Source organism: Talpa occidentalis, unplaced genomic scaffold (genome assembly GCF_014898055.3).
Source record: "Talpa occidentalis isolate TD23 unplaced genomic scaffold, MPIMG_talOcc4v2.1 talOcc4.9, whole genome shotgun sequence".
Lineage (NCBI taxonomy): Eukaryota > Metazoa > Chordata > Mammalia > Eulipotyphla > Talpidae > Talpa > Talpa occidentalis.
This window is the reverse complement of record NW_023605305.1, coordinates 55,276,537-55,289,651: the sequence shown is the minus strand read 5'-3', so window position 1 is coordinate 55,289,651 and position 13,115 is coordinate 55,276,537.

Here is a 13,115-nt window from a genome sequence, read left to right as displayed (position 1 = left end):
TGAAGTTCAAAGAGGTTTAGCCACTTATCTAAGGCCCCATATTATCCATATTTCACAAATTTTTGGTACATTCTTTATACATCCTTAGGGTTCTGACATCGGAATGCATTTTTACAAATGAGGGTGTCTCACAGTTATCTAGCAATATTTTTCTGTTTTTAGTGGTATATAAAATAAAGATGTATCTCACACTGGCTTCAACTCAATGAAATACCATGCTAAGTACTGGAGTCAGGATTCAAACATATTTCAAAGCCTGTATATCTTTGCTTTCAGAGGAGTTGACTATCTAATTGGAGAAAGAAAATTATGTGGAGGTGGGGGGGAAGCCTTCACTTGTTCTGTTGGACAGAGGACCTAGTCAAGTGAACTCTGAGGGGTGGAGGGTGGAGTTGCTGGGTGGGCATCTAAATTGATCTAGAAGAAATAAGAAAGATTTTGATCAATGGAAAGGTGGGGAGACAGGGGTAGAGAGGACTACATTCTAGACTCTGACAACTAAGCAGATTTGAGGCACGAGACTGGGGTTGGTGAGGATGGTTGTCCATTTTCCCCCTCAGTGCTTGCCATTCTTCTCTATAGTAAATTATTCCTCCAACTTTCCTTGTGTTTCCTCTCACAACTCTTATTTGCTGCAACCTTCTCTCTGGCAAAACCTTCTGTCCTTTCTTCCCTGTCAGCTCAACTCTTATATATAGTAGACAGATCCTCTGACAATCACAAACAAGGGACAAGGTGTCCTAAGTGCAGCAATGGGGAGGATGTGGAGATGTCACCATAATGTGAGTGAGGAAGGCAGCATGGGTGAGCCTGGTGAGAAAGTAAGCGGGTACAGGGGTTTATCCATTCACCCATTCATTTTTCTTGGGTGCATGCCCTCAAGGGCTTACCTTTCAGTCAGGGGACATAAACCAAAAGCAAATAAACAATGGGTTAGAGAGCCAGGAATGATGGTGTAGGAGTTGCTAATTCAAATAGAGTGGCTAAGGAAGTCCTCTTTCACAAGATAAATGTCAACAGAGATCGGAGGAAGAGAGGGAGCAATCCTTGTGGTCTCTAGGTGGAAAGGGTTCCAAGCTGAGGACCCAGCAGATGCAAAGGTCTGGAGGGAGGGTGGCTGTTGAAGGAATAGCATGCCCAGGGCAGGGTGAGAGAGGGGCCATGTAGTTACACATAGGCGTGGGGAGGAATACTGGGCCAGACCATGTAGGCCTGGTCTGTGTTAAAGGGATTTGGACTTTTAGTCCAAGTGGATGGAAAGCCTTTGCGAAAGCTGAGTGGGGGAGAGAGGAGAGAGAACCAGGGCCTGCTCATTGACAAGCTGGAATGCTGCCCTAAAATGTCTGCGTGTGATTCTCCAGTGTGCCTGGGAGTTTCATTTTTGAATCATGTAAACGGAGTAGGAAATCAGCTCTAATGAATAAACATGATTTTTTTTTTGGGGGGTGGAACCTAGAGAACACCCCCCGCCCCCAAACACATGTAATGAAGTGATAGTTTGTTTTGACAGCAACAGGCTACAGAAGGTTATGCTCCCGGAACTCTGCCTTTGGTTGTCAAGGAGATACTGCTGGAAACCTCTTCTCTTGTCTCTAAATGTCACTGAGTAGCACTTAGATTTTTCATGTTCTCCTTTTATTATGTTATTATAAAGTTCACCTGAAATTTAGTTCAGGAGTCACCAATGAATCTATTCACTGCAGACTCTCCCCCGCCCCTTTTTTATATTCTGCTTGTTCATCTTTCTCCATCTTTCTGAGCCTGGTTTCCAGGAAAGGGTTGCGCCTGACAAATGCTCTGTATATTTCTTAGAGGTCCCAAGGGCCAAACTGGCTGCTGGGCAGGTTCATTCTTAAAAACTAATGAGAACGGGCCTCCCTGGTGGTGCAAGGGGTTAAGACGCAACCTATGAAGCTATCCACAGCCAGTGCAGCATGAGTTTGATCCCCGGGCAGGGAGCTACCCACATGGTGCAGCAGACCTCTCCTTTCTCGCCTCCTGCTCCCCTCAGCAGTGTATTTCGGTCAATCTGCCTGTTTTGTTCCCCACTCTGTCTCTGGTGAATCCTCTCACCCCCCACACCTCTGGCCTGTGCCCCAGCTCTTGTATGCATAAATAAATCTTTTTTAAAAATGAATAAGAACATCCCAAATTGACAGATGTAACTACAGAAAAATGTTTGGTTTTCAGCAAAGCATATTATCTCAAATGCTGGTCAAGCAGCATGGAGATTGCTGTATTTGTTTTGCAGAGAGGGAGGTTTAGACTCAGTGATAGAGGGACTTGACCAGGTAGTTGGCAATATGGGAATTAACATGGTCCAATTTAGTGTGCTGTCTATAACTCTGCACTTTTTAAAAGATATAATAAGCAAGAGGTGATAGATCAGTTCATTCATTCACTCATTCACTCAACACACTTTGATCAAGGGCCGTCTGAGAACGGGGTGCTCTTTGGAGGCCTGGGCATAGGTAGGTGGTGATATCTCATCCTGTGCATATCTTCTGGCTGTCGCTGGATGTAGAATCTTCACTGCTCAGAATTGGCCCTTTAGAGGAAAATCTGTTTGTTCTTCCTGACATAGGTGTATGCAATTCAGAGTCAGAGACTGCTGATTCTCCTTGTAAGAGGAAATTGGATTTTTCCAATAAGCTTTAGACTAAAAGACTAGTGGAGGCAGATCTGGCGATTGGACAGCCACAGATATACTGCCAGGGTCCTGCCTCTCCCAAATGCTATTTCATAAACTGTTGACCTCTGCTGAGCAGATTGTGTCTCTCCTGGCTTATTCAAATCTGTCTTCAAGCATTAAGTCTCTATCCTCTAATGTACAATTAAGAATAAAGGGTGTAGGTCTCCCCGATGGCGCAGCAGTTGAACGCTGGGGTGTGAAGCTGCCCACAGCCTCTGCAGCCCCGGTTCAATCCCCGGCCGCCGGGCGAGGGTCCCACATGGCGCGCAGACCTCTCCTGCCACGCCTGCTGCTCCCCTCAGCAGTGTACTTCATCAGTCTGCCTGTTCTGCTCTCCGCTCCGGCTCTGGTAGGTTCTCTCACCCTCCCGAGCTTCTGACTGTGCCCAGTGCTCGTATAAATAAATAAATAAATTTTTTTAAAAAAAAAAGAAGAAAGGGTGTACCTCCTGAATGGCCAGCTTATGTGGTAGAGAGCAGGAGTAAAGGACGTACCCGCTATCACTTCCTTTCAGCAAATGGGAGGAAAGAAGTTGATTTCTTTGCAATTTGTGCAGCACTTATACACATCAGCAACACTACTCTTGTTGTAGGAGGTCTCAAGGTGTCCATTTGTTAGCAATTTCTTTTTTTCTAAAAGATCCTGTTTTTTCTCTTTGTGAATTGAAGTGACATTGCCTTAGAACCTTATTTAAACTTCAGGTGTGCATCATTATTAATAAACAAATGTAAATGCTATATTAAGTTCACTGTTAAAAATCCAAACCTATCCTTCATCAAACCATTGTCTCCTTTTCCCCCATCCACCCACCCCTGTCTCGTAACCACCAGTTGATCTTATATTCCAAAAATTTATTTTTATTTTCTTTAACTCATCTGTTTGTTTTCTCTATCCTCTACCTGTGAGTGAAATCATATACTGTTTGTTCTTTACTGTCTGCCTAATTTCAGTAAGTGTAATTTCTTCTCGGTCCACCTATGTTGTTGCAAATGACGAGATTTCATCTTTTTTTGATAGCTGAGTGTTAATTTGCTTTACACAAACATATTTAATCCAGAAGAGAATGGAATATCTATATCAAAATGTCTTTCTGGAAACTGTCAGTCACCAACACTATCTCTACTACTAAGATGTTAGCACATCTTAATTATTTAAGCCTTGCAAGGCTCACCCAACTCAGACAAAAGAGGACATTAATGAAATATTTAGACAGATCAAATAAAAATGTGTCAAGCACATATTGTTCACAAAGGATTATCTGATTTTCTTTCAGCCTTTGCTTTTTCATTTGCAATTTCTGTTCACAGATATTGTGAAGAGAGGCTCCTTGCTCTGCTCTGACATTTCTTGAGTAGGCCCTTTAGTAACTTCATGCAGGGCTAGTAGGCATCCATTGTTCCAGGTTTCAGGCACATCTGAATTATGTAAATCCAGCAAGGCTGCTACTTGGGGAAGCTGATTTTGGGGGAAGATGACAATTGATCTGCATAAAAGCCCAAGGCATTTTGGAAGACAGTGGGCCAAGGTTCCAAATTCTGCTCCCTGCAGTTTGGTTAGAGCTACTGATGAAGAGTGGAAAATTCTTAGTGGACCCAGGTCAGGGAGGGACTCTGAGGTTCTTAAAATGAAATCAACCATAATGATAGGGGATGTCTTGGCTGGCAACTTGGATCAAAACCTTAAAGTCTGTGACATAGTGTTGATTCCTACATGTTGCATCATTTATACTAGTAATTCTAGAATGAATGGATGAATTCCTGGGTATGAGGGTGTTATCTGAAACACCTATAACCTTACAGTTCAAGTGAGGAGAATCCAGCTACAAAACATGGGATAGACAACATTAACAAATATATATTCTAATAGATGAAAGCAACAGGATTTCACATGTGGTCAGAAAAACAATAAAACTCCAAATATGTCCACACCCCCCAAGTACCAGAAACTGTGACTATGTTTACGCAAAAAGAACTTTGTAGACATGATTGAATTAAGGCTCTTGAGATGGGAGATTATCCTGGATGCTCCTGGTGGGCCCAATTGTAGTCAGAGAAAGAAATTTATTTTTTTTAAATAATAAATTTTATTTTTATATTCCCCATACATTTGCAACCCCCCCATTCTGACCCCAATCCCTCCCCTCCCTCCCCCCACTCCCCAAAAACTGTCTCTGATTCATAGTTTTTTGTTGATTTTGATTTTCACTTTCTTATAGTTATTCATTTTCCTGGTCCCTTATTTAAGTTTTCTAGATTCCTGCTATGAGTGAGACCATCTGGTATTTTTCTTTTTCTTTCTGGCTTATTTCGCTGAGCATGATCCCTTCCAGCGCCATCCATGTTGCTGCAAATTGCATGTGTTTATCTTTTTTGAATGCTGAGTAATATTCCATGGTATATATGTACCACATCTTCTTGATCCAGTCATCTATTTTTGGGCATTTGGGTTGTTTCCAAAGCTTAGCTATTGTAAACAATGCTGCTATAAACATAGGGGTGCAGGTGTTCTTTGGAATGGATGTTTCTGTGTCCTTTGGGTAAATACCTAGGAGTGGAATTGCTGGATCATATGGAAGCTCTATGTTTAGTAGGTCCAGAAATCTCCACACAGCTCTGCATAGTGGTTGGACCAGTTTGCACTCCCACCAACAGTGCAGAAGAGTTCCTTTTTCAGAGAAAGAAATTTAATAATGAGAGAAGAGTTAGAGATGAAAACTTGCTGACCTTGAAGATGGAGGAAGGGACCAGGCACCATGGAAAAGGCAAGGAAGTATATCTTCCCTTAGAGGTCCCAGAAGGGAGAGAATCCTCTCTCTACCTGTCTCTCCACAGTACTTTTTGATCCTGAAAGGGAGATGTGTGCTGAATTTCTAACTCAGAGACCTGTATTTAAGCTACTCAGTCTGTGGTAATTTGTGATCAAAAAAGTTAAAAAGACTAGAAAGATCCAACTTCTGTTTGTAATTGGACTTATTGAAAATAATTGTATTCAGATAGTATACAACTATAATTACTTTAACATTTTTTAAAAGATTTATTTATTCATTTTTATACAAGAACTGGGGTACAGGCCAGATGCGCGGGAGGGTGAGAGGATTCACCAGAGACAGAGCGGGGAACAGAACAGGTAAATTGACAAAATACACTGCTGAGGGGAGTAGTGGGCGTGACAGGAGAGGTCTGCCTAGCTGTGCAGGACCCTCCCGGCCGGCTGGGATCAAACCGGTTCTGCAGAGGCTGTGGACAGCTTCACAGTGCGGCAGGCACTCAACTGCCTGCACACCAGGGGAGGCCCTACTTAACATTTTTGATTGTTGTGTTATTGACTGCAAATGAGTCTTTCCAGCCTTTTAAAAGAATGCATGATTTTGATGATTCTCATGAAATGAAAATCAAATTAACAGGGAACATTCTGCTGTATCAATTTATAAATTCATATTTTTTATTAAATCAAGCAGTTGTCATTTACATGGAACAGTTTTTATATAAGTGGGAGAAGATCATTGCGGATTTCGAGCTCCCAGCGGTCCACTCTTGTGGATGCTTCCACAAATTGAATCAACTTCCAACCCTCTTATTTCCTCAACTGCCATAGTCATTGTGTCTGTTTCTTTTGCTGCCACTAGTAAGGCTTCATCACTTCATGCAGAATTTATTTTATCAAAGATTTTATCAAAGATAAAATAAATATCTAGCTTCTTAGGGTCTTGCTTTTCTCTATCTAGCTATCCTGTGCCTGCTTTCCAGATTCACCTCTCTAAAAGTGTTCTCCATCAAGCTATGCTCCTGGGAGAACACACTCATACCTCTTATAACCAGGCATAGTAGACATCCTCAGATACCAGCAAGACCTGATTAGTGATTAGGAGTTTGTAGATGACTGTCTGTATCCAATAATGATGTCCTAATGTTTGTAGATGCTTCCCCTTTTAAAACAAAATTGGGGGCAGATTAATTCATGTATATTCATTTCACAAATAATTATTGTTCATTTATTAGGTGCCTAATACTGTTCCAGTTACCAGGATGAATGTAAGGGAAAAGATGGAGATGAAGACAGGTGATTATGAAATAACAAAACATATCTGTGGTATTAAATGCAAAATATTCAGACGGGGCAGAGTACTAGAATAACTGGGTGACTGCTGTGGGATGACTGATCAGAGACTTGTGGGAGACAGTGATATTTGAGTCGGTGGTTGTAAAGATAAGGAGGAAGAGCATTTGAGGAAGAGAGAAGAGCAAGTGCAAAGCTTCTCAGATGGGTGTAACCTTGTAGTATTAAAGGAACAGAGCAAAGGAAAGTGTACTGGTGGGTGGTGATTAAGGCTGCAAGAAAAATAGTAGGAGGAGCTTAATCTGAGAAGCAGAGATAGAATTATGGTTTTCCTCTCAAGGTGACAAAAAGCTACTAGACATTTAAATCAGGGAATTGACATGTAATAACAGATGCTTTTAAAAGCTCACTTTGGTGAATAGATTATTTGGAAGCCTTTGCTATGATCTAGGTAAGAGGCTCCAGTAGTTTGAACTAGAAAGTGGAGGTAAGGCGTGCAAACAATTCCAGAACATATTTTGGATTTGCAACATAAAAGACTTGTTGATGGATTGGCTATGTAGGGTAAAGTAAACAAAATGACTTCTGGTTTTTTTTGTTTGTTTGTTTGGGGTTTTTTTTTTTTTTTTTTTTTTTTACTTGTTCTGCTGTGTGGTTGGTGATGCTGTTTGTTATGATGAAGGGACTCAGAATTATCATTATGAACATCTAGTTCTCTGTTGTGCTTTCCTGGTTTATGAGGCATCTGGGGCAACTTGCAGTTGCATGAACTGGTGCAAGAGCACTATTCTTTATGACCTGTTTCTATTTTGCACAATTTTATAGTGACTCCCTTTTTGACACAATTCCCAGAACTAAAAGTTCCCCTTTCCCCTAAAATCTGTCATGGAAACCAAATACAAATGTTCATGAAGTTGTATGTAAATAAGATCCAATTATTTGCAATTTATACCCTTAATGAGGGGATCTAAAGTGGCTTTATGACAATGATTTAGAGTGCTCAGAAGCCTTTTTTGCCTACATGCTGAATGAGGAAAACTACTGAATAAATATCTCTGGATTAATAAGGAGTTACAACACTTTAGTTTTGATATTTTTATGAGCTACCTGCCTGCCTTTCCCAGAGTTCTACACAACCAATGCTGAGCCAGCTTGATCTCTGCCAGTGGGTTTGACCGCTCCCCCCACACCCCCTACACCCCCTCAACCCCCGTCATACTTACTTACAGTTAAGACTTTGATCATTTGTTCCAGTTTTTGTTGCTGCTTCCCCACCCTGCTGTTAGGACTTGGTCTTCTGTGTGCACCTGCTTCTCAATCAGTCCTTCTTTTGTTTTCCCTGAGTGCCTGCCTTGATAATGCTTCTATATAGAACTGCAACTATAATTTCTCCTTTTCAATCCTCAGTCATGGTGAATCAGGCATTCTATTCCTTAACCAAAGCCTAGAGCAAAGACTGTTAGAACTATTACCAATGCTGTTATTATTACTAGTAATAACACAGCTACCAGCATTTCATGCGCAATTTTTTGTGTGTGCCAAGCATTGTGACAAACACATTATACTCATGATCATACTTAATTCTAACAGCTATCCAATAAGTTAAAAATTATTATGCAATTTTTTTAAAATGATGGAACTGAAGCACAGAGAGAATAGGAAACTTTCTCTAGATCACACAGCCAGTTCTCAGGTGATAAAGTGAGGATTAGAACCCAGGATAACTGAAAAGTCCCTGCTCTCATCAGTATCCCATCTATCAGTATGTCAGCTCTAGATTAATACACAAACTTGAGCTGCTTGGTTGCTTAATCTGGAAATAGTTTCCTTTCCTATGTCCTTCTCTGCCCCTCTTGATACCCCCCTGTGGTACCCCAGGTCTATGCTCCTTCTCTGTCGCTTATTCCTGCAGTTTCTTCTTTCACACCAGATCATTTCATTAGGCATGCTAGACAGTCAGAAGCCTATTCTAAGGCATAATCATCATAAAAACTCCAAATTTTATAAAGAGTAAGACAATAGCTAGTAATGGAAGAATGCACTGGCTTATCAGTCCTATAAAAGAGTTGTCATTGTTCCTATTTTAGAAATGATGAGATAAAGTTACAGAATTTTCAATCTGCTCAAAATTATATATGTATGTTTTGCTGGGTCCTGGGTTTCAACCCATGTCTGGCTGGTTTAGGTGTATTCTCTTAATTTCTGGAAATGTTCTATTTTATTTACCTATAAATAAATGTTCTTATTTATGTCTTTATGATAATGAAAAATGTTGATACATTTTTTATCCTTTTGTCCACACCCTTGAAATAGTAGAATTAATAAATTGTCTTTGCTCATCTCAATTCAAAACACAGTTCATCTTTTTCTTAATTTTGGATTTGCACCTTGGAGTACATGGTTTGTCTAATTCTTGCTTTGGAATATTTTTAATCTGAATATATTCCTGTCTTAAGGAGAGGGAGATTTTTCTTAATCAAATCAAGTAATTTATATGATTAAAAAGCCTAGATTGCTTTAATTATTGTGCAATAGACACAATATATCACATGCAGTGCATCATTGAACAGCTTTACCATATGACTGCTCAAAACCAAGAAGAAATGATCTGAAGGTCAATTTACTAGAAAATATACAACAGTTTTGTTATAGGACAGGGAGAGGGGCAGCCCAAACCCCGCAAACCTGCCTATTCTAAATGGGTTCTGCCATCCGCCGCATCAACACAAAACATATGACACTTTAATGGGAAGGATCTTTAATAAAAACTAGGAAACAATACAGGTGAGGCAAAGAGTCTAGTTTCTAAATGAAGCACCCAAAGTTACCCATCCCCTCGTGGGTAAAACTCCATCCATATGGGGTCGGCCCAGAGCAAGGCCCCAAAGCCTGCCACAAGTCTAAAACATCTTCCAGTGGGGACCCACAGAAAAGGGTCACAAACAACCGGACAAGCCCGGAAGGAAAAGAGCAAAATCAACATCCAGATAAAAGCTGCCATTGTCACCTCCCCACGGGTCTCACCCACATCTGTGTCACCCAGTCCACGACCAAAAGACAAGCGCAGTTTCTTCACATGTCTCTAGGCTCCATGCGCCTCCTCCAGGTCTCCTGGCTCCATCCTGCTTCCTTCCTCAGTCTCTTCTGCAGCTTCTCCTCTTCCTGCTCAGCTCCACCCTCCCTTGGGTGGGGCAGGGAACCTCCCCCTTTCCTGGGGACCACCCTGTTACAGTTTTAGAAATTGTAAAGATTGTAGTCCTTTGCCTACATTCTGAGTTGGCCTGTGTGCCTGAAAGAGCCACCTTCAGAGACAATACTGGTAAAGGGGAAGCTTTCAATTCTGAATTTAATTTCACATTTATCAAATTCCTGCTGTGTAACTACGTTTTGTGCTGGACATACAGGACACAGTAGGATACAATCCTGTCCTCAAGCAACTCAGAGTCTTGTAGGGGAGACAACTATTACATAATAACTTAAGGAGATAATCACAACAATATATCATGACAAGCATGCCAGCAAAAGCTACTACAATTTGAACACTGCTCCCTAGTGCGACCTCAGGCTTTTATGGTATATTTTCCAATATTTTTATTGCCTTTTCTGTAAAATGAAAATCAAAGACAGATCTCAGATCTGAACTGCTCACATCTGAACTCAGACCTAATGCAGCTGACCATTTTTCTTAACTGATTTTTGTTATGGCAAAAAATAGGATTCTAATTTTGTTACATATTCCATTTGATCTAATTTATTTTAATATAACATACTTATGTTGAGTCACTTATGTAATGGTTCCTAAATTTTATCATAGATGTGAATATCCTTAGAGTTCAGATTTATTAGGCCAGAACAGTCAGAATCAAGCAAGGTTACTCATATCAAAACTTAGGTAATATATTCTGGGTCATCTCTTAATACTTATCTAGTTTGTCAAAACCTTTGGAAACCCTGGCTCAGTCAAAACAGCACAGGTATAGGGAGGAAGAGACTCAATTTACTGATGAGAAACCTGGAGCCCATTAAAGTGAATAGGTGGCAGGGCCTCTAGCAGGGCCTAGTGAGGGAAGTCACAAATCCTCTCCCTCAGAAACTACCAGAGAAAATCGTCCAAAACAACCATTTCAGAACTGTGGAAAACAAAAGAAGCAAACAACACATTAAGAAACATTGATTCATAACACACTGCTGAATTTTGGGTAAGAACAATGGGCGTCTATAGTTCTCCAGCAGGCCGCTCCAGACTCCTTCCCCAGGCTTGTGTGCTGCTGGGTGGGTGGGGCGGCTTGTGAAAACCAGCAGTTTAGTTGCCAGAGGGGACTGACCCATCTGAGTGGAGGGTATTGTCAGTAAAATTAGAAAACTCATTAGGAAGCAAACAGGAAGGCCTATAGTCTTGCCAGCCTAAGGCTGTAGCCAGAAATTAAACAGGGTGACCTTGGAAATTCGATAAGCTCTCCACACATCACTGGCTGCTTGGGAGGATGTGCGTGCACTGGACCTCCTGGTGGGACCTGGTAGAAAGTCAAACTGTGGCCGATTTGAGACGCAGCTGTGTATAGATCTTTTTCTAGGTAAGCTTTTACACTTATCATTCCCAATATTCTCTATTTCAAGTTACTCTCTGGTAAATATATATACTTTAAATTTTCTCCCTAATTTCTTTTTTTTTTTTTAAATTAATAAATTTTATTTTTATATTCCCCATACAATTGCAATCCCCCCATTCTGACCCCAATCCCTCCCCTCCCGCCCCCCACCCCCAAAAAGTGTCTCTGGTTCATAGTTTTTGTTGATTTTGATTTTCACTTTCTTATAGTTATTCATTTTCCTGGTCCCTTATTTAAGTTTTCTAGATCCCTGCTATGAGTGAGACCATCCGGTATTTTTCTTTTTCTTTTTGGCTTATTTCACTGAGCATGATCCCTTCCAGCGTCATCCATGTTGCTGCAAATTGCATGTGTTTATCTTTTTTGAATGCTGAGTAATATTCCATGGTATATATGTACCACATCTTCTTGATCCAGTCATCTATTTTTGGGCATTTGGGCTGTTTCCAAAGCTTAGCTATTGTAAACAGTGCTGCTATAAACATAGGGGTGCAGGTGTTCTTTGGAATTGATGTTTCTGTGTTCTTTGGGTAAATACCTAGGAGTGGAATTGCTGGATCCTGTGGAAGCTCTATGTTTAGTAGGTCCAGAAATCTCCACACAGCTCTGCATAGTGGTTGGACCAGTTTGCACTCCCACCAACAGTGCAGAAGAGTTCCTTTTTCTCCACAACCTCGCCAACATTTGTTGTTGCTAGTTTTTTTAATATGTGCCATTCTCACTGGTGTAAGATGGTATCTCATGGTAGTTTTGATTTGCATTTCCCTGATTGCAAGTGATGTTGAACATTTTTTCATATGCCTGTTGGCCATTCGCATTTCCTCTTCAGAGAAGTTTCTTTTTAGTTCCTCTGTCCATTTTTTGACTGGATTCTTTTCTTTGTTGTTGTTGAGTCTCATCAGCTCTTTGCAGATTTTTGTGATCAGTCCTTTATCATTAGTGTTGGGTGCAAAATTTTCTCCCAGTTGGTGGGGTTTCTCTTTGTTTTTGTTATTGTCTCTTTTGCTGTGCAGAAGCTCTTTAATTTGATGTAGTCCCAGCTGTTTATCTTTGCCTTCACTATCACTGCTTTGGGTGATGTGTCTGCAAAGATGTCTTTGATATGCAAATCACGTAGTGTTTCGCCTATATTTCCTTCTATGTATTTTATGGTTTCAGGTCTTATGTCTAGTTCTTTAATCCATTTTGAGTTGATTTTTGTATATGGTGTGAGGTAGTGGTCAAGCTTCATTCTTTTGCATGTAGCGACCCAGTTTTCCCAGCACCATTTATTGAACAAACTTTCTTTGCTCCAATGCATAGTCTTTGCTCCTTTGTCAAAGATTAGTTGACCATAAATCTGTGGGTTTATTTCTGGATTTTCTATTCGATTCCATTGGTCTGTATGTCTGTTCTTGTTCCAATACCATGCAGTTTTGATGATTATGGCTTTGTAGTAGAGTTTGAAGTCTGGGAGTGTGATGCCTCCATTCCCTTCTTTTTTTTTCAGGAGAGCTTTGGCTATTCGGGGTTTTTTGTGATTCCATATGAATTTCATCAATAATTGTTCTATTTCTTTGAAGAATGACATTGAAATTTTGATTGGAATAGCACTGAATCTGTATATTGCTTTTGGTAGGATGGCCATTTTAATAATGTTTATTCTCCCAATCCATGAGCAGGGGATGTCTTTCCATTTCTTTGTGTCTTCTTCTATTTCTTTTAACAGTGTTTTATAGTTTTCTTTGTATAGGTCCTTTACCTCTTTTGTTAGATTT